General features: G+C 46.6%; 1 long non-coding RNA gene across 1 annotated transcript; it reads right to left on the bottom strand.

The window, feature by feature from the left end:
* Positions 1–3,357: 3,357 nt before the first annotated feature.
* LOC139838510 (uncharacterized) lies at positions 3,358–5,955 on the bottom strand. The gene is made up of 2 exons (XR_011755560.1): positions 5,494–5,955; positions 3,358–5,020 (listed from the first exon to the last, which is right to left on the bottom strand). It is a non-coding gene; the product is annotated as an uncharacterized lncRNA (long non-coding RNA).
* Positions 5,956–23,024: the final 17,069 nt, after the last annotated feature.

Genomic DNA, 23,024 nt, shown 5'->3' with positions numbered 1-23,024 from the left:
GGAACTCACCAATCGGCTCATAAGATGAAATGGTTGATCAGGCGATCAGGGTTTTACTGGCCCACCATGCTTGAGGATTGCTTCAAGTACTATAAAGGGTGTCAAGCGTATCAGATGTTTGGGAAAATCCAGACGGTACCCGCATCAGCAATGAACCCCATCATCAAGCCTTGGCCATTTCGAGGTTGGGGCATGGATATGATCGACAAAATCAATCCTCCATCAAGCAAAGGCCACGTGTGGATTTTGGCCATTACAGATTACTTCACTAAGTGGGTAGAGGCCGTCCCTATGAAGTCAGTGAAATCGGAAGATGTTATCAATTTTGTGAAAGAACATGTCATTCATAGATTCGGGATTCCCCAGACTATCACGACCGATGGAGGTTCGGTCTTCAATTCTAAAGAGTTTAGAAAGTTCTGCGAGGACATGGGAATTAAGTTGATCCGATCGTCTCCATACTATGCTCAAGCAAATGGGCAAGCTGAAGCGTCCAACCAGAGCCTTATCAAGCTGATTAAGAGGAAAGTCGACGAGCACCCTAGACGTTGGCATGAAGTATTGTCAGAGGCTTTGTGGGCTTATCGCATGTCATGTCATGGAGCAATAAAAACCTCGCCATACCATCTGGTCTATGGACAAGAAGCCATATTGCCCTGGGAAATTATGGCTAGGTCGAGATGTATTACGTTTCAGAATGATTTAACAACTGAAGAATATGAAGCCCTGATGAGTGATAGCATTGAGGATCTAACGGAACTCAGACTTTGGTCGCTTGAAAAAATTAAAGAGAACAAAGCCAAGGTAGCTCGCGCATATAATAAGAAGGTGAGACCAAAGGAGTTCCCGTTGGTGATCTGGTATGGGAAGCTGTATTGCCATTGGGGACTAAGCATGCAGTGTATGGTAAATGGTCTCCAAATTGGCACGGGCCGTACAGAGTCGACCAGGTTTTAAAGGGTAACGCATACATGCTCGAGGAGCTGAACGGTGTGAAATTCCCAGTGGCTGTCAATGGTCAGCATCTCAAGAAATATTTCCCAAGTATGTGGGATGACGGACAGTGAAATATGGGGGACGATGCATGAAATCGGCCAGTAAAAAAATAAGCAACAGGACACAAAGTACAGCCGATGCATAGACATCGACTTTAGACTAAAAAGCCGATGTGCAGCCATCGACTCTAGAGGTACAAACTGTTACATAGATAGGCTCTACTGAAGGAATGCCTCGAAGGCACGGAGGGCGTCAGCACGGACACGATCCACCTCGGCGATCTCGGCCTCATCATCTTCGTCCTTGCCCGTCACTAGCTGTTTGTTCAGGGCACGTATCTCTGCTAGATCAGTTTTCAGTTGAGCTTTGAGGCCTTCTGCTTCTTCTTGGGAGCGGGCAATAAGAGCTTCCTTATCGTGAATAAGCTGTTTGGTTGCCCGGACCCTTTCTTCAAGGTCCTCCAATTCCTTTCGCAAGGTCTCAAGTTCGGCGGTGCTGACAGAGGTGTCAGTTTTGGCATCTAAGGCCGCCTTTTTCTCATTGAGCCGCTGACATTTGTCTGCAATATCGGCTTTCAACGGAAGTTGGGCGTGGCGTAGATCGATTCTCTGACGAGCTAACTTCACCCTTGACCTGTAGGCAGACAGAGTCACAACTGGCCAAAGTTTCACCTGCAACGTTACCGGGAGGTGGTGCTGGATTTCTTCAAGGACGATCTTCACTTCCTCGGGGTCTTCGACCAATGTCTCGATCGAAGAGGAAAGCAGGGCTTTGAGACGCTGGAATTGACGCAGGACAGCGCTGGGTCGTGGTTCATCGCATGCCGTAGAAGGAGCTGGTTCGATGGATTCAGGGTCGAACGTTAGCAAGCCCGAGAGGTCACAACTCTGACAAACATAAACAGCGTCAGTATACAGCAAAAGGGAAGGGTAAGCCAAACAAAAGGAGTATACCTCTCCTAAGACCAGAGGGACAGCCAATGATGAAGTAATCGGTTCTTGTGTTTCTGCTGTGGGCTTGGCCAAGTTGGCAACCTTGTCTACGACACCTTTAGAGGTTGCTAGATCCAGGTTTGCGAAGGGCTTCAGTACTTCCTCGACTCCCCCACTAGAAGTGTCATCAGTCTACAAAGGAAGTGGTTAGCCGATGCGAGCAGCGATGGGTTAGCATGAAATATGAGCCGGGGAGAGTATGGAGGGTAATTACATTTGAAGCCTCTTGGTTTGATGAAGGGGCTTGCGGTTCCTTTCGAGCTCTCTTGATGCATCGGATTTTTGTGCGTAGACCGCCCTGCCCTGCTTTGATTGGAGCTTGGGAGCAGCAGGTTCAGGAACTGACCTTTTCCTAGAAGCCGATGGTGGCAAATCTGGCTGGCTCTGCGTGGTGGTTTTCCCAAAGTTGCTCGAGCTCGAATCCCCTCGACTGGATTGTGTTTCCTCGATGGAGTTGTCTTCAGTGGAGGCCTATAAAAGTAGAGTTAGTAAGCACAAGCATGCTTGCAGAAGCCTATAAGGATAGATGAAATCAGTCAAGGCATGGATCAACGTACGTGCAAGCTCTCTTGATCAGGAGAAGGAATCCGGCGCTTCAAAGTTTTCCTGGCAGCTACTTTCCTCACCGCCGTTCTCGCTTTGACTGGGGCTCGGGGGGCAGCTGGCCCGGGAGATACTTTGCTCTTGGAAGCCGATTTTGGTGAAATCGGCTGGCTCTGCGTCACAACCTTTTTCAAGGGTGGCGAGCTTTTGCAGAAGAGGACCACCGGAGCTGGTGGGAGGAATTCAAAGGGGGAGCCGTCATCATGTGCATGTTCTGGACCATCTTGTTGCTGCAAGGAGACAGAGCAAGGTTATCAAAATCATTGTAAGCCACTTCAAGAAAATTTGCGAGTGGTGGTACCTGTTCTGCAGGGATATCATATTCAGCATCAAGTTGTTTCAGCAACGGTCCCAGAGCTCTCCCGAAGGCATGAGTTTTCCACATTGACCACCAGGTCTCAAAACCATCGGTTGATGAGGTGAAAGAGAGGTTGTTAGGGACTGGGATGGCCAGAGCATCAAATAAAGAGTAACACCTCTGACCGGTGAGGACATCGGGCAAATCAGCTCTGCTCTCTGTTAAGTGGTGGAGGAAGAAGCGGGGAGACACCTGCCCAAGACCAAACTGCCGGGCTGCTACTACCGGCTGATAAGACTCATAACCAGGTTTGATTATCCTGTTTGAGGTGTGTGACGCCCCAGAACCGGTACCATGAGGATTCCAGCGATCCCGCCGAAATCCGCACGATATCGATTCAGAGACGCCCTCCGACACGACGTGCGTGAAAAATCACACACGTGATGCCAGAGGAATTAACACGAGCGGTAACATTACAACAGGATTACAATAGAGCCCACAAGATACATATATTACAACAACGACTCCAACGAGTCAAGATACAAATATACAATACAAAGATCCAAATCATACAGAAGATCGAATACATCCGAGTACGGACAAGATACAAATTGGACTAAGAGTCCTGAAGATAACCAGTGGCGTCCATAACCCTGCCCAGGCCAAGCCGGAAGGGTAACCTTGCTAACGTCGTCTTCATCGAACATATCTTCATACCAACCCAGTTATATCCCGTAGAAGCAGCAATAAGTACGGGTTCGTACTTAACAAGACTTCAAGACGTATAAAGCATTCGTCAACCAGTCGTCCTTTGTACTTGAGGCACGCAGGGGACTTAGAGGACGCAAGAGGAACGTCATAGGCAATATGGTGGAGTTAAGCGGCAGCGCAAGCACTAAAAACCTATAGAGACACTCTACAACATTCGTCTAATCAGAGAAGGTGAGAGAGCGCATAAGGTAACAGATAAAATACTACACAAACATAACCCAGCCGATTACACATATCCCCTCCAACAATTGCGAAGAGGCAATGTAAAAGGCACTCAACGGTGGACAAGTTTTATTGGGTAACGGTTGTAGTAAGGCTATATTACTACACAAGTTATTATCAGATTATTAGTAACAAGATAACGGTGTAAGTCGTTCTATGATCAAGCTATACAATTCCCTCGTCCATAACCGCGGACACGGCTTATCGATAAGATGTACACCCTGCAGGGGTTGCCCAAATGTAACCATACGCATGCTCGACCCACTTACGACAGGTGGATGTCTCACAACAAGACCGTTCCCAGTTCAACAAGAAAGTCTAGGGGGGCCACCCGACTAAGCTACCCGTGACGAAGTCCGGCCGTACTCCGAGACGGACTCAGGGTTTGCGTCGGCGGCTAGGCGTGCAAACCACACGCTTCGCTAAACGTCCTGCGGGGTACAGTACAGAATATGAACACCCGAAGGCAACAGGAAGTAAACACCCGAAGGCAAGAGTAAGTAAAGCAAGGCATACATGGCATAGGCAAATAAAACCAAGGTTGTGGCCCCTTTTCAACTGACTTGAGAAAAGGTAATGGGTGAGGGGGATCCCAATAATCGTCCCCACGCATGGGTAGAGCGCTCAATCTCGGAACAGATAACAAGAACTCGGGTCCTAGGGGACATTAGCAAGTCAAAGTTCCGATGCTTTCGCAAAGGGGCTCACAGATGCCTCTGCTTACAATTTTAGTTGTTAACAAATAAGTGAAGCATGTGTATCTCCAACAACGGATATAACATGTGATAACCTCCCAACAGCCCAACATATCCCGATAAGATAACAACAACGGTAACGAGATAAAACAACACTAGCAGGCACTACGACTCGCAAGGCAGACCCGATAACCAAACAATAGCTGTAGGTGGTTGGTGGAGTCAATATAGGCTGCTTGAGGTAACAAGTGGAAGGGACACGTGACAAGAACGCAACTTAAGGATAGCATGAGGGAGAAGGCAAAATAAAATAGGTGAGCGACTTCTGCAGGGGCAGAAGTACAGGGGAAATGCTTGCCTGTTAAAGCTTGCCGAGGGACATCCGGAGAACTTGTCGTAACTCACAACACCACTTCGCGATCCTATCCGGGAAGAAGCAAATGCTGGAACACACACAACATATGCAATTCTTACAACTACGGATAAAGAAGAATCGGCATGAGCAAGATGATATGCATGACATGGCAGATATGATGCGATGCAACTTATCCATATTAATCGGAATCGGAACTCCGAACAAACAAATTAGGTTGGAGTTGTATTTGTACCGCCAAAATTAAGTGGTTGTTAGCATGGCATATCATGGCAAGGGTGCGCTACTTCAAATTTAAGCGGAGCGGGGAAAACCCTAGTTGGCGTCCGAAATACTCCGCATATATGTTAGGTGGTATGCATGAACTATCACGTCACGACATGATGCGAAATGCAAACAAATGAATGGATGTCATATTCATGTTCATTGAATTTTTCTGATCAATTTTCATATATAAAACATTTTATTTCGAGCTATAGTTTGAGAGATATGATTTTTACAAGTTTAAACATTTCATGTAAAAAGAAAAGGACAAGGAATAACCAGAGAGGGACGATGGGCCGGATCTGGCCTGGTTCTACGTCGGGGAAGAACTGGGCCGCAACTGGCCTGCAAGCGGCGACGGATAGGAGCAGGGCGCATGGGGAGGCGGGCTGCGTCGGAGGATCTGGGTCAAGGCCCAACAAGCTGGATCTGATCCACAGAAAAAAGGCTGGGTTAATTCGCCTCCCGTGAGATTTGATCACGGGATCTGATGGTTAAGGGAAAGGAGATTACCACTACGCTGCTGCACGTTTGTTGAATGGAAAAAGGTACACGACAAGATGAAACAGCAGACGCGGAGCTCAGGCAAAACGTGCATGGCGGAGGCTCTGGTCGGGGACGGATCTGGTCAACCAGAGCGAGCGGGGGCGCGGGAGTGGTCACGTTCGACGCGGGAGACGGAGGGGAGTCGGCCCGTGGAGGATTTGGAGCCGAGGAGACACCGGAGCAACGACGATGACGGGTGCCTGCGGGGAAGAACGGCGGTCAACGCCGACGTATCGAATGGGAGGGGCAGGAGGTCCGAGGAGACACCTGGGAGGTGCGCAAACTCACCAGGAAGGTGTAGAAGTGCTCAGCGCGGGCGGAGGAGGCGTATGGCGGCCGTCCTCGAAGCTTTTACCTCCGGGCTCGGAGACGGTATCGGCGAAACTACCGTCGATTGGAAGAGCCCCGGATCGATTCCTTGCACGGGGATGAAGAGGGCGACGAGGCGGATCTTCTGGTGCCCTCGGTTCAGCGAGGGGTGCTCTGGGGCGGCGGCGCCATGGCGAGGACGGTGATGGCAGTGGCGTTTTTCCTCCTCTCGTCCCTGGCTTGGAGAGGAAGAAGAAAAAAGGGAGGAGGAGATAAGGGGGAGCAGGTGAGCGGATAGAATTTGCGTGGTGCTGCGTGGTCCAGATAAGAGAGGAAGGGGAGACTCACGCGGGGAGGGTTGATGTCGCTGTCCTGGCAAGGAAAGGAGGAGCACCGTTCTCTCGTGCTGAAGGAAAAAAGAAGAACAGGAGAGGATATTCTCCTGGCTCGAAGGGGTAAGAGGCCTGGTGGCTGGGCCGAGCAAGGGAGAGAGAGGTGGGTTGGGCCGCACGGGAAAAAAAAGAGGTTGGCTGGATGGGCTGCTCCGGGGAGAAAAGGGAAAAGGCCAGGGAGAGAAAGGTGAGTTGAGAGAGGGTTAGGATTTTGTTAGAGAAAAGAAAAGAGGAGGGTTTATTATATAAACCATATGAGAAGAAAACAAAATATCCAGGCTTTATAAAGCAATTTTATTTAGTGAAAACATGGATGATATGATGCATATGCCATGACAAACTTGGAACGACACGGAAAAACAAGCAGCGGTGAAAAATCTAATATTGGGGTTTTTCCGGGTCGTTACAAACGACACCACTAACAAGGAATCTCGCCCCGAGATTCCACCTCAAGGTACGGGGGGGAGAGAGGTGAACTATCGGGTCTTCAAGCGATGTATCGATCTCCTCGACACCACTAACAAGAGTTCTTGCTCCATGCTGATCGGTCGACACCACTAACAAGAAGTCGTTGTTCCGCTCCTGATGATGCGCTTTTGTCGGGATCCTCCGAAGATCGAACCTATTAGGTGAAGGGCATAGATCGTCCAACCCACGTCAGAACCTAAGACTCAGAGAACTTGGAAAAGAGAAGAAGACCCAAAACTCGCATAGGTAAGAGGAGAAAGAATTGAGATAAGGAGAAAATTAAGAGCTAATCAGAACTATCCAACGAGTTTTAGAAAATAGTTTGGACTCTCTAAACTCAACGACCGCTGGCAAGGTTATCCTACAGGCTGGACTAGTGGGGTACCGTCAACCTGAGGCTCTGATACCAACTTGTGATGCCCCAGAACCGGTACCATGAGGATTCCAGCGATCCCGCCGAAATCCGCACGATATCGATTCAGAGACGCCCTCCGACACGACGTGCGCGAAGAATCACACACGTGATGCCAGAGGAATTAACACGAGCGGTAACATTACAACAGGATTACAATAGAGCCCACAAGATACATATATTACAACAACGACTCCAACGAGTCAAGATACAAATATACAATACAAAGATCCAAATCATACAGAAGATCGAATACATCCGAGTACGGACAAGATGCAAATTGGACTAAGAGTCCTGAAGATAACCAGTGGCGTCCATAACCCTGCCTAGGCCAAGCCGGAAGGGTAACCTTGCTAACGTCGTCTTCATCGAACATATCTTCATACCTACCCGGTTATATCCGGTAGAAGCAGCAATAAGTACGGGTTCGTACTTAACAAGACTTCAAGACGTATAAAGCATTCGTCAACCAGTCGTCCTTTGTACTTGAGGCACGCAGGGGACTTAGAGGACGCAAGAGGAACGTCATAGGCAATATGGTGGAGTTAAGCGGCAGCGCAAGCACTAAAAACCTATAGAGACACTCTACAACATTCGTCTAATCAGAGAAGGTGAGAGAGCGCATAAGGTAACAGATAAAATACTACACAAACATAACCCAGCCGGTTACACATATCCCCTCCAACAATTGCGAAGAGGCAATATAAAAGGCACTCAACGGTGGACAAGTTTTATTGGGTAACGGTTGTAGTAAGGCTATATTACTACGCAAGTTATTATCAGATTATTAGTAACAAGATAACGGTGTAAGTTGTTCTATGATCAAGCTATACAATTCCAAGTCGTCCATAACCGCGGACACGGCTTATCGATAAGATGTACACCCTGCAGGGGTTGCCCAAATGTAACCATACGCATGCTCGACCCACTTACGACAGGTGGATATCTCACAACAAGACCATTCCCAGTTCAACAAGAAAGTCTAGGGGGGCCACCCGACTAAGCTACCCGTGACAAAGTCCGGCCGTACTCCGAGAAGGACTCAGGGTTTGCGTCGGCGGCTAGGCGTGCAAACCACACGCTTCGCTAAACGTCCCGCGGGGTACAGTACAGAATATGAACACCCGAAGGCAACAGGAAGTAAACACCCGAAGGCAAGAGTAAGTAAAGCATGGCATACATGGCATAGGCAAATAAAACCAAGGTTGTGGCCCCTTTTCAACTGACTTGAGAAAAGGTAATGGGTGAGGGGGGGTCCCAATAATCGTCCCCACACATGGGTAGAGCGCTCAATCTCGGAACAGATAACAAGAACTCGGGTCCTAGGGGACATTAGCAAGTCAAAGTTCCGATGCTTTCGCAAAGGGGCTCACAGATGCCTCTGCTTACAATTTTAGTTGTTAACAAATAAGTGAAGCATGTGTATCTCCAACAATGGATATAACATGTGATAACCTCCCAACAACCCAACATATCCCGATAAGATAACAACAACGGTAACGAGATAAAATAGCACTAGCAGGCACTACAACTCGCAAGGCAGACCCGATAACCAAACAATAGCTGTAGGTGGTTGGTGGAGTCAATATAGGCTGCTTGAGGTAACAAGTGGAAGGGACACGTGACAAGAACGCAACTTAAGGATAGCATGAGGGAGAAGGCAAAATAAAATAGGTGAGCGACTTCTGCAGGGGCAGAAGTACAGGGGAAATGCTTGCCTGTTAAAGCTTGCCGAGGGACATCCGGAGAACTTGTCGTAACTCACAACACCACTTCGCGATCCTATCCGGGAAGAAGCAAATGCTGGAACACACACAACATATGCAATTCTTACAACTACGGATAAAGAAGAATCGGCATGAGCAAGATGATATGCATGACATGGCAGATATGATGCGATGCAACTTATCCATATTAATCGGAATCGGAACTCCGAACAAACAAATTAGGTTGGAGTTGTATTTGTACCGCCAAAATTAAGTGGTTGTTAGCATGGCATATCATGGCAAGGCTGCGCTACTTCAAATTGAAGCGGAGCGGGGAAAACCCTAGTTGGCGTCCGAAATACTCCGCATATATGTTAGGTGGTATGCATGAACTATCACGTCACGACATGATGCGAGATGCAAACAAATGAATGGATGGCATATTCATGTTCATTCGATTTTTCTGATCAATTTTCATATATAAAACATTTTATTTCAAGCTATAGTTTGAGAGATATGATTTTTGCAAGTTTAAACATTTCATGTAAAAAGAAAAGGACAAGGAATAACCAGAGAGGGACGATGGGCCGGATCTGGCCTGGTTCTGCGTCGGGGAAGAACTGGGCCGCAACTGGCCTGCAAGCGGCGACGGATAGGAGCTGGGCGCATGGGGAGGCGGGCTGCGTCGGAGGATCTGGGTCAAGGCCCAACAAGCTGGATCTGATCCACAGAAAAAAAGGCTGGGTTAATTCGCCTCCCCTGAGATTTGATCACGGGATCTGATGGTTAAGGGAAAGGAGATTACCACTACGCTGCTGCACGTTTGTTGAATCGAAAAAGGTACACGACAAGATGAAACAGCAGACGCGGAGCTCAGGCAAAACGTGCATGGCGGAGGCTCTGGTCGGGGACGGATCTGGTCAACCAGAGCGAGCGGGGGCGCGGGAGCGGTCACGTTCGACGCGGGAGACGGAGGGGAGTCAGCCCGTGGAGGATTTGGAGCCGAGGAGACACCGGAGCAACGACGATGACGGGTCCCTGCGGGGAAGAACGTCGGTCAACGCCGACGTATCGAATGGGAGGGGCAGGAGGTCCGAGGAGACACCTGGGAGGTGCGCAAACTCACCAGGAAGGTGTAGAAGTGCTCAGCGCGGGCGGAGGAGGCGTATGGCGGCCGTCCTCGAAGCTTTTACCGCCGGGCTCGGAGACGGTATCGGCGAAACTACCGTCGATTGGAAGAGCCCCGGATCGATTCCTTGCACGGGGATGAAGAGGGCGACGAGGTGGATCTTCTGCTGCCCTCGGTTCGGCGAGGGGTGCTCTGGGGCGGCGGCGCCATGGCGAGGACGGTGATGGCAGTGGCGTTTTTCCTCCTCTCGTCCCTGGCTTGGAGAGGAAGAAGAAAAAAGGGAGGAGGAGATAAGGGGGAGCAGGTGAGCGGATAGAATTTGCGTGGTGCTGCGTGGTCCAGATAAGAGAGGAAGGGGAGACTCACGCGGGGAGGGTTGATGTCGCTGTCCTGGCAAGGAAAGGAGGAGCACCGTTCTCTCGTGCTGAAGGAAAACGAAGAACAGGAGAGGATATTCTCCTGGCTCGAAGGGGTAAGCGGCCTGGTGGCTGGGCCGAGCAAGGGAGAGAGAGGTGGGTTGGGCCGCACGGGGAAAAAAAGAGGTTGGCTGGATGGGCTGCTCCGGGGAGAAAAGGGAAAAGGCCAGGGAGAGAAAGGTGAGTTGAGAGAGGGTTAGGATTTTGTTAGAGAAAAGAAAAGAGGAGGGTTTATTATATAAACCATATGAGAAGAAAACAAAATATCCAGGCTTTATAAAGCAATTTTATTTAGTGAAAACATGGATGATATGATGCATATGCCATGATGAACTTGGAACGACACGGAAAAACAAGCAGCGGTGAAAAATCTAATATTGGGGTTTTTCCGGGTCGTTACAAGGTGCTCATGCCAACTGGAAGGAAGCAGGGACGGATCATGGTGGAATACAATTGCCGGGTGCAGGTGTCATCGGCAAAGCTGTCTAGGCTGAAGGAGACTGGATTTTCAAAATTTTCAGACTCCGTGTAAGGAAAGAAGAGAGGATTGTCCAGGCCTTGGAAGAAGATGCTGAACCACTTTGATGCTTCCTTGGGGATCAGTTTACTACCTGGAAGGCTGTATAAAGCTTGGCCGTAGCTAGTGCATCGGATCTGCTTCCCGTTAGTATCTGGAAAGGTGCAAGTGGCCAAAAGTGGGAAGTTTGGGATGTGGTTCTGGAAATACAGCTAAGCCCATAGCTGAATAAACCACCAGGGACCTCCTGTTTTGACTGTCTTTTGGGAAAATAAATTGACAGACATTAGTTGGAGATATCGGTAGACCTCTCCAAGGAACAGTTTGCCGATGCCGAGCTGGGTGCCTCTGGCAAGTTCATAGGCCAAAGAAAGATAATTCTTGGTCGGAGCAAGTGAAGGGCCACAGAATATGAAGTGTTCCAACCAGAAATTCAGGAAGGCCGTGTGTTCTTTCTCTGTTACAGGGCCTTTATTTTTCATGTGGTGTCGAAGGTAAGCACCCCAGTTTGTGCACTCTGTTTTGGAAGAGAGTTTGAAAGGAACTTTGGCAGCATAAAAGCAGAGGGGCTGGGGGATGTGACGTCTAGACCAGTGATCATCATCACATCTAGCAGAGTTGGTGTCATGGGACCGTGGCCAAACATGAAGCAGTTCAGAGCATCAGACCAGAAGTAGCCGATGGTTTTTAGAAGATTTTCATGCTTCTCAAGGGGAGACAATGATAGGGACAGAGCATCGGCTATTCCTGTGGTTTCCCATTTGGATTGGTGAGTTTTGGATACTCTACTGTACCAGGAAACCCAATCTTCAGGAGGGTTAGGCCAGGCTCATAAGCAGTCGGCCCAAGAAGTTAGATCTAAGTTCTGGTTCACGAAGGGAATCCTATTGGCCTCACAAGAAATCAAATGGGCAGGACTCTCGAAAGAACTGGGGCCAAGACAAAGAGAATTTGGAAGAGAAGGATGCGGCAATAGAATGTCTGATACCTAAAATTAATGGTGAAATAAGGCATTAATTCAGATGTTTGCTATTAATTCTAACACTATGCTCGGATGGCGAGGAGCAGTTAAAGATTACCTTCAGGCCAGAGACCATTGCGTTGGCGTTGGACGATTCCGCCATCTGATTCGCTTGCGGAGATGAATCTGCGCGGTTGGGGATCTGGGATTCGCGCTGCCGCGAGTTGAATCTGTTCGATGGGAAATTGGGGATCTGAGTTTGGTCCTTTGGACGAGGGTCGCAGGTTACCGTTTGAAGTCTGACCTTGCTGGCGTTTTATGGTAAAAGACCGATGCGTTGCTATCGGCTCTTTTTGCGTTGACCTACTTTGACAATCGGCAAAATCGGCAAGGAAGCATTCTTCATTGATGAAGAGGGTTTTTTTTACAAGAAGAGCCGATTGCTCACAAAAGAGAGATCTGCTACCTAATGTACTACTACTGGCCCTATTCTGTAGTTCCTAATCTAGGGGCCGGCGCCGTCGCTGCCGTTGCTGCCCTCATCATCGCCGTCCTCGCTGCCATTGGTGCTGCTGCCGGCGAGGTCCTCGTCGCTGCTGCCGAAGCCATCGGCAGGGGCTTCTTCTCCCTCCTCGTCGTCGCCGTCGTCCTCCGACCCGGCGCGGAAGCGCTTCGCCGGCGGGTACTCGTCGGAGGAGGTGTCGTCCTCCGCTTCATCCTCTTCGTCGGAGGAGGTGTCGTCGCCCCAGGAGAAGGCGTCGTCGTCGCTCTCTTCCTCCAACTCCCCGTCAACGAGAAACTGGAGGTTGTCCTCCCCGTCGGTCAAGGGTTCGTCATCCTCTGACCCGACGGCGGTCAAGGGTTCGTCGTCCTCTGACCCAACAGCGAAGTCCCAATCCGCCTCGTCCCAATGCGCTGGAGCGAGGGCATCGTACGCCGCTATCGGGTCGTACTCCGGCGTCGGCTCACGGGAGGAGGAGGATTGGAAGGAGAGACCCGAAGAGGCAGAGGAGGAGGAGGCCATGGTTGCAGAGGAGGGGGTTTCGATTGCTAATGTGGAGCAAGAGGATGAGGAGGCGAACTGCTCGGATGTGGTTAAATAAAGGGGATATAGTGGAAGATGATTCAATGCTGCGACGGTTTCCGAGGATGTGGTGCCAAAACTGTCAAAACGTGCAGTACAGAGAAGTTGCGAAGGCAAGGCATCATGATGGAAGGGCACTGTAGCGGTTCTGCTCTGCAACGCGTGACCCGACGAAGGAAAACAGAGTGGTTTTGGAATTATTATTGCCAAAACCAGGGGGCATGTGTTATCGCCGGTTTTTAGCCAAATAAGGAGATGGGCCGTGATTGAGATGGGCTTAGAGGATATGCACGTAAAATGTTTCTGAATCGGCCTTGTACGAGAGTTTGGGCTAGATTGCCCGTGTATCTGTACATTATGATAGATCACGTTTAAGTTTAGAATTAAGAGATAGAGTTTAGTTCGTACACAGTTAGGTTTATTCCAAAGATAGAAAGTCCACAGACTATAAATATGTACCTAGGGTTATTGAGAAAGGAGGACGATCACGTTCACAACAAACCAATCGAGGCGCATCGCCACCCCTTGTTTCGAGGGTTTCTTCCGGGTAAGCGTCATGCTGCCCAGATCGCATCTTGCGATCTGAGCAGTATCAAGTTTATTCGTTGTTTTGTGTAGCTCGTACTGAAGCCTTGTTGATGGCGAGTAATACTGTTATCATAGATGTGTTAGGGCTAACATCGATACTTTTCCGGTATGTTCGCTTAGCTACGCTGCCCCTACATATCTAGCTGCCTTTGCACCTATCTTAGGTGTAAGGGCAGCATCTTGCTTAGTCTTTATTTAGTAGATCTGATCTATTATGGTTGTTCCTTGTTCTCCAAGGATTAGTTTGATATCCGCATGGTTAGGCCTTGCAAACGGGTTGAATGATCCAGTAGTGCGTAAGGTATGGTTTGCCGATCCAAGAGGAGTTGTTCCGGGAATCAACTCTATGTTGGTTTTTAGGCCTTTTCTGGGACTAGTTTTCTATTATCTTTCGTATCTGCTAGGCTCAACTACGTGTAGGATGTTCCAGTTATGCGGTGAAAACCCTAGACTGTCGTAGATTGATTTAACTTAGTATTGATCAAGCAGGACCCCCATGTTATCGTAGATCCAATACAAACCATGAGTCGATCGGCTCCTTGAGCCGATTCACAGGGTAACCTCAGAGCCGATCGAGGCTCGGATTTAATGTTTACGTGTCTGCCATGCAGGAAACTAATCGAAGCAATCCATCACCTTCCTGACCAGGTATAGGTCAGGTGGCACGCCCTCGCAACAGCCAGGACGTGTGCCGGAGTTTTGCGGGCCGTTGCCCGAGGGACCAGGGCCCACCAGCAGTTCTGGGAGCCTCTCGGCTCTTCGTGTTGCTCGTCGCTGCTCGCCGGTGGATTTTGGCAGGCAACAAGTGGATCACCCAAGGTTTATCGAACTCAGGGAGGAAGATGTCGAAGATATCCCTCTCAAGCAACCCTGCGATCACAATGCAAGAAGTCTCTTGTGTCCCCAACACACCCAATACACTTGTCAGATGTATAGGTGCACTAGTTCGGCGAAGAGATAGTGAATATGAGCAGTACTAACGGCACCAGAAAATAGCTTGCTGCTACAACTGGCGAGTGGTTGATGGTGGGAATATTGCAGGCAGTACAGATGCAGTAGAACAGTAAACAAGCGATGATTGCAGTATTTGGAAACAAGGCCTAGGGATAATACTTTCACTAGTGGACACTCTCAACATTGATCACATAATAAAACCACTCTACACTCTTTTGTTGGATGATGAACACCACTAATTGTGTAGGGCTACAAGAGCACCTCAATGCCGGAGTTAACAAGCTCCACAATATTCGATGTTCATATTTAAATAACCTTAGAGTGCATGATAGACCAACGCAATTATACCAAGTACTAACATAGCATGCACACTGTTACCATCATACTATGAAAGGAGGAATAGATCACATCAATACCATCATAGTAATAGTTAACTTCATAATCTACAAGAGATCACAATCATAAACTACGCCAAGTACTACATGATGCACACACTGTCACCATTACATCATGGAGGAGGAATAGAGTACTTTAATAACATCACCAGAGTAGCACATAGATTAATAGTGATACAAAACACATTGTAATCATAAAGGGATATAAATAAGCACTTCACTATGCTATTCATGACAGTGAATAAGTATTCTGTGAAATATAGCCTAAGAGACCCACACGGTGCACACACTGTCACCTTTACACACGTGGGACAAGGAGTCTCCGGAGATCACATAAGTAAAATCCACTTGAATAACATAATGACATCTAGATTACAAAGCTATCATATGGATCTCAATCATGTAAGGCAGCTCATGAGATCATTGTATTGAAGTACATAAGAAGAGAGATTAACCACATAGCTACCGGTACAGCCCCTTAGCCTCGATGGAGAACTACTCCCTCCTCATGGGAGACAACAGCGGTGATGGAGATGGCGGTGGTGTCGATGGAGATGCCTTCCGGGGGCACTTCCCCGTCCCGGCGGCGTGCCGGAACAGAGACTCCTGTCCCCCAGATCTTGGCTTCGCGATGGCGGCGGCTCTGGAAGGTTTCTCGTACCGTGGCTTTTTCGTATCGAAGATTTAGGTCAGGGACCTTTAAATAGGCGAAGAGGCGGAGTCGGAAGGCTGACGAGGCGGTGACACCATACGGGGGCGCCCCCCCGGGCCGCGCCGCCCTGTCATCTTGTGGCCCTGTGGCCCCCCTCTGGTGGCTCTGGGGTGTTCTGGAAGCTTTGTGGAATTTTAAGACTCTGGGCGTTGATTTCGTCCAATTCCGAGAATATTTCCTTACTAGGATTTCTGAAACCAAAAACAGCAGAAAACAGGAACTGGCACTTCGGCATCTCGTCAATAGGTTAGTTCCGGAAAATGCATAATAATGACATAAAGTGTGAACAAAATATGTAGGTATTCTCATAAAACAAGCATGGAACATAAGAAATTATCGATACGTTGGAGACGTATCAGCATCCCCAAGCTTAGTTCCTACTTGTCCCCGAGTAGGTAAACGATAACAAAGATAATTTCTGAAGTGACATGCTACCAACATGATCTTAATCATACTATTGTAAAGCATATGAGATGAATACAGCGATTCAAAGCAATGGTAAAGACAATGATTAAACAACTGAATCATATAGCAAAGACTTTTCATGAATAGTACTTTCAAGACAAGCATCAATAAGTCTTGCATAACAGTTAACTCATAAAGCAATAAATTCAAAGTAAAGGCATTGAAGCAACACAAAGGAAGATTAAGTTTCAGCGGTTGCTTTCAACTTGTAACATGTATATCTCATGGATAGTTGTCAATGCAAAGCAATATAACAAGTGCAATAAGCAAGTATGTAGGAATCAATGCACAGTTCACACAAGTGTTTGCCTCTAAGATAGAAGGAAATGGGTAAACTGACTCAACATGAAAGTAGAAGAATGGCCCTTCGCAGAGGGAAGCATCGATTGCTATATTTGTGCTAGAGCTTTTATTTTGAAAACAAGAAACAATTTTGTCAACGGTAGTAATAAAGCATATGTATTATGTAAATTATATCCTACAAGTTGGAAGCCTCATGCATAGATTACCAATAGTGCCCGCACCTTGTCCTAATTAGCTCGGATTACCTGGATTATCACTGCAGTACATATGTTTTAACCAAGTATCACAAAGGGGTACCTCTATGCCGCCTGTACAAAGGTCTAACGAGAAAGCTCGCATTGGATTTCTCGCTTTTGATTATTCTCAACTTAGACATCCATACCGGAACAACATAGACAACAGATAATGGACTCCTCTTTAATGCATAAGCATTCAACAACGGATAATATTCTCATAAGAGATTGAGGACTGTTGTCCAAAACTGAAACTTCCACCATGGATCATGGCTTTAGTTAGCGGCCCAATGTTCTTCTCTAACAATATGCATGCTCAAACCATTCAACTCATGGTAAATCGCCCTTACTTCAGACAAGACGAACATGCATAGAAACTCACATGATATTCAACAAAGGTGGAATAGTTGATGGCGTCCCCAGGAACATGGTTACTGCACAACAAGCAACTTAATAAGAAATAAAATGCATAAGTACATATTCAATAACACAATAGTTTTTAGGCTATTTGTCCCATGAGCTATATATTGCAAAGATGAAGGATAGAAATTTAAAGGTAGCACTCAAGCAATTTACTTTGGAATGGCAGAGAAATACCATGTAGTAGGTAGGTATGGTGGACACAAATGGCATAGTGTTTGGCTCAAGGATTTTGGATGCATGAGAAGTATTCCTTCTCGATACAAGGCTTAGGCTAGCAAGGTTATTTGAAACAAACACAAGTATGAACCGGTACAGCAAAACTTACATAAGAACATATTGCAAGCATTATAAGACTCTACACTGTCTTCCTTGTTGTTCAAACCCTTACTAGAAAATATCTAGACCTTAGAGAGACCAATCATGCAAACCAAATTTTAGCAAGCTCTATTTATTTCTTCACTAATAGGTGCAAAGTATATGATGCAAGAGCTTAATCATGAGCACAACAATTGCCAAGTATCACATTGTTCAAGACATTATACCAATTACTACATGTAGCATTTCCCATTTCCAACCATATAACAATGAACGAAGCAGTTTCAACCTTCGCCATGAACATTAAAAGTAAAGCTAAGAACACATGTGTTCATATGAACCAGCGGAGCGTGTCTCTCTCGCACACAAGGATGCTAGGATCCCACTTTATTCAAACAAAACAAAAACAAAAACAAACAGACGCTCCAAGTAAAGCACATAAGATGTGATGGAATAAAATGTTGGAGATATGCCCAAGAGGCAATAATAAAGGTGGTTATTATATATCTTTATGTTTATGATAAATGTTTATATACCATGCTATAATTGTATTAACCGAAACATTGATACATGTGTGATATGTAAACAACAAAGAGTCCCTAGTATGCCTCTTAACTAGCTTGTTGATTAATGGATGATTAGTTTCATAATCATGAACATTGGATGTTATTAATAACAAGGTTATATCAATGTATGAATGATGTAATGGACACACCCAATTAAGCGTAGCATAAGATCACGTCATTAAGTTATTTGCTATAAGCTTTCGATACATAGTTACCTAGTCCTTATGACCATGAGATCATATAAATCACTTATACTGGAAAGGTACTTTGATTACATCAAACACCACTGCGTAAATGGGTGGTTATAAAGGTGGGATTAAGTATCCGGAAAGTATGAGTTGAGGCATATGGATCAACAGTGGGATTTGTCCATCCCGATGACGGATAGATATACTCTGGGCCCTCTCGGTGGAATGTCGTCTAAATGTCTTGCAAGCATATGAATATGTTCATAAGAGACCACATACCACGGTACGAGTAAAGAGTACTTGTCAGGAGACGAGGTTGAACAAGGTATGGAGTGATACCGACGATCAAACCTCGGACAAGTAAAATATCGCGTGACAAAGGGAATTGGTATCGTATGTGAATGGTTCATTCGATCACTGAAGTCATCGTTGAATATGTGGGAGCCATTATGGATCTCCAGATCCCGCTATTGGTTATTGGTCGGAGAGAGTACTCAACCATGTCCGCATAGTTCGCGAACCGTAGGGTGACACACTTAAGGTTTGATGTTGAAATGGTAGAACTTGAATATGGAATGGAGTTCGAAGTTTTGTTCGAAGTCCCGGATGGGATCCCGGACATCACGAGGAGTTCCGGAATGGTCTGGAGAATAAGATTCATATATAGGAAGTCATTTTATAAGATTTATAATGATCCGGAAGATTCTACGGAAGGTTCTAGAAGGTTCTAGAAAAGTCCGGAAGAAATCACTAAGGAAGGAGGAGTCTCGGAGGGACTCCACCCCCCCCCATGGCCGGCCAACCCTAGAAGGGGTAGTCCACCTTGGACTCCACCAAGGTGGCCGGCCACCCCCCCACATGGAAGGGGGGAATCCCACCCCAAGTGGGATTCCCACCTTGGGTAGGTTTCCCTACTACATGGAAGGTTTTGGGTTGGGGTCTTATTCGAAGACTTGTAGTCCAACACTTGGGGCTTCCACCTATATAATGAGGGGCCAAGGGGAGGGGGCCGGCCACCCCAAGACCACAAGGTGGCCGCACCCCCCTAGTGGCCGGCGCCCCCTCCCAAACCCTAGCCGCCCCCTCTCTCCTCCAACACTCCCGCACGCTTAGTGAAGCTCCGCCGGAGTTCTCCACCACCACCGCCACCACGCCGTCATGCTGCCGGATTCAATAGGAGCTACTACTTCCGCTGCCCGCTGGAACGGGGAGGTGGACGTCGACTTCATCAACACCGAACGTGTGACCGAGTATGGAGGTGCTGCCCGATCGTGGCACCGTGATCAAGATCTTCTACGCGCTTTTGCAAGCGGCAAGTGAATGTCTACCGCAGCAACAAGAGCCTCATCTTGTAGGCTTTGGAAATCTTCAAGGGTGAGTCTCGATCATCCCCTCGTTGCTACCGTCTTCTAGATTGCATCTTGGCTTGGATTGCGTGTTCGCGGTAGGAAATTTTTTGTTTTCTATGCAACGCATCCCTACAGCGGTATTAGAGCCGTGTCTATGCATAGATGGTTGCACGAGTAGAACACAATGGTTTTGTGGGCGTTGATGCTCTTGTTGTCTTTAGTTTGAGTAATTTGCATCTTTGTGGCATAGTGGGATGAAGCGGCTCGGACTAACTTTACATGACCGCGTTCATGAGACTTGTTCCTCGTTCGACATGCAACTTGTATTGCATAAGAGGCTTTGCGGGTGTCTGTCTCTCCTACTATAGTGAAGATTCAATTTACTCTTCTATTGACAACACTAGTATCACCGTTGTGGTTCATGTTCGTAGGTAGATTAGATCTCTCTCGAAAACCCTAAACCTCGTAAAATATGCAAACCAAATTAGAGACGTCTAACTTGTTTTTGCAGGTTTTGGTGATGTGATATGGCCATAATGTGATGATGAATATGTATGAGATGATCATTATTGTATTGTGGCAACCGGCAGGAGCCTTATGGTTGTCTTTAAATTTCATGTTGAGTAGTATTTCAAAGTAGTTGTAATAGTTGCTACATGAGGTGAACAACCATGAAGACGGCGCCATTGACCTTGACGCTACGCCGAAGATGATGGAGATCAGGCCCGAAGATGATGGAGATCATGTCCGTGCTTTGGAGATGAAGATCAAAGGTGCAAAGACAAAAGGGCCATATCATATCACATATGAACTGCATGTGATGTTAATCCTTTTATGCATCTTATTTTGCTTAGATCGCGACGGTAGCATTATAAGATGATCCCTCACTAAAATATCAAGATAATAAAGGTTCATCCTTAGTAGCACCGTTGCCAAGACTTGTCGTTTCGAAGCATCTCGTGATGATCGGGTGTGATAGAATCAACAAGTGCATACAACGGGTGCAAGACAGTTTTGCACATGCGGATACTAAGGTGGCCTTGACGAGCCTAGCATGTACATACATGGTCTCGGAACACGTGATACCGAAAGGTAGAGCATGAATCATATGGTTGATATGATGAACACTTTGAGTGTTCGCCATTGAAATTACACCTTGTCTCGTGATGATCGGACTTAGGTGTGATGGATTTGGTTCGTGTGATCACTAAGACAATGCGAGGGATATTGGTTTGAGTGGGAGTTCACCTAGATTTTTAATTATGTTGAATTAAAATTTGAACTCAATTTGTCATAAACTTAGTCTAAACTTTTGCAAATATATGTTGTAGAGATGGCGTCCCCAATCAATTTTAACCAGTTCCTAGAGAAAGAAAAGCTTAAGAGCAACGGTAGCAACTTCACCGACTGGTTCTGTCATGTGAGGATCTTCCTCGCTGGCGGAAATCTGCAATATGTGCTTGATGCACCGCTAGGTGACCCTCCTGCAGAAACTGAAACCGAGGAAGTAAAGAATGTTTACGCAACTCGGAAAGCTCGGTACTCTCAAGTACAGTGTGCCATCCTGTGCAGTCTGGAATCCGATCTTCAAAAACGTTTTGAGCACCACGATCCTCATGAGTTGGTCAATGAGCTGAAAGCTATATTTGAGACTCATGCGGCCGTGGAATGCTATGAAGCATCGAAACACTTCTTCAGCTGTATGATGGAAGAAGGCAGCTCCGTTAGTGAGCACATGCTCGTTATGACCGGGCATGCGAAGAAACTCAGTGATTTGGGAATAGTGATTCCTAATAGACTGGGGATTAATCGTGTCCTTCAATCACTGCCACCAAGTTACAAGAACTTTGTGATGAACTACAATATGCAGAACATGAACAAAGAGTTACCTGAACTCTTTGGCATGCTAAAAGCTGCTGAGATTGAGATCAAGAAAGAGCACCAAGTGTTGATGGTCAACAAGACCACCAGTTTCAAGAAACAAGGCAAGTCTAAGGGGAAATTCAAGAAGGGTGGCAAGAAAGCTGCCACGCCTCCTATGAAACCTAAGAACGGCCCTAAGCCTGATGCTGAGTGCTATTACTGCAAGGAGAAGGGACACTGGAAGCGTTATTGCTCCAAGTATCTGGCTGATCTGAAGAGCGGCCTTGTCAAGAAGAAGAAAGAAGGTATATCTGATATACATGTTATAGATGTTTATCTCACTGGTTCTCGTACTAGTACCTGGGTATTTGATACTGGTTCGGTTGCTCATATGTGTAACTCGAAACAGGAACTAAAGAATAAACGAAGACTACTGAAAGATGAAGTGACGATGCGCGTTGGAAATGGATCCAAAGTCGATGTGATCGCTGTCGGCACACTTCCTCTACATCTACCTTCGGGATTAGTTTTAAGCCTAAATAATTGTTATTTTGTACCCGCGTTGAGCATGAACATTATATATGGATCTTGTTTAATGCAAGACGGTTATTCATTCAAGTCTGAGAATAATGGTTGTTCTATTTTTATGAATAATATCTTTTATGGTCGAGCACCTGAAAAGAATGGCTTATTTCTGTTAGATCTCGATAGTAGTGATACGCATATACATAACATTGATGCTAAGCGAATTAAATTGAATGATAATTACTTATATGTGGCACTGTCGTCTTGGTCATATTGGAGTGAAACGCATGAAGAAACTCCATACCGATGGATTACTTGAATCACTTGACTTTGAGTCACTTGATAGATGCGAAGCATGTCTAATGGGAAAAATGACTAAGACTCCATTTTCTGGTATGATGGAGCGAGCTACTGACTTATTGGAAATCATACATACCGATGTGTGCGGACCAATGAGCGTAGCATCGCGCGGTGGTTATCGTTATGTTCTAACCTTCACAGATGATCTGAGTAGATATGGGTATATCTATTTCATGAAACATAAATCTGAAACTTTCGAGAAGTTTAAGGAATTCCAAAGTGAAGTAGAAAATCAACGTAACAAGAAGATTAAATTTCTACGATCTGATCGTGGAGGTGAATATCTGAGTTATGAGTTTGGCATGCATTTAAAGAAATGCGGAATACTTTCACAATTGACACCGTCGGGAACACCACAACGAAAGGGTGTGTCCGAACGTCGTAATCGAACTCTCTTAGATATGGTTCGTTCTATGATGTCTCTTACTGATTTGCCGTTATTATTTTGGAGTTATGCATTAGAGACAGCCGCATTCACTTTAAATAGAGCACCATCAAAATCCGTAGAAACGACACTGTATGAATTATGGTTTAATAAGAAACCTAAGCTGTCGTTCCTTAAAGTTTGGGGCTGCGAAGCCTATGTAAAAAAGTTACAACCGGACAAGCTAGAACCCAAAGCGGAGAAATG

This window comes from Lolium perenne, chromosome 3 (genome assembly GCF_019359855.2).
Source record: "Lolium perenne isolate Kyuss_39 chromosome 3, Kyuss_2.0, whole genome shotgun sequence".
NCBI lineage: Eukaryota > Viridiplantae > Streptophyta > Magnoliopsida > Poales > Poaceae > Lolium > Lolium perenne.
The sequence above is the reverse complement of the archived record's forward strand: the minus strand, read 5'-3'. Positions and strand labels throughout refer to the sequence as shown.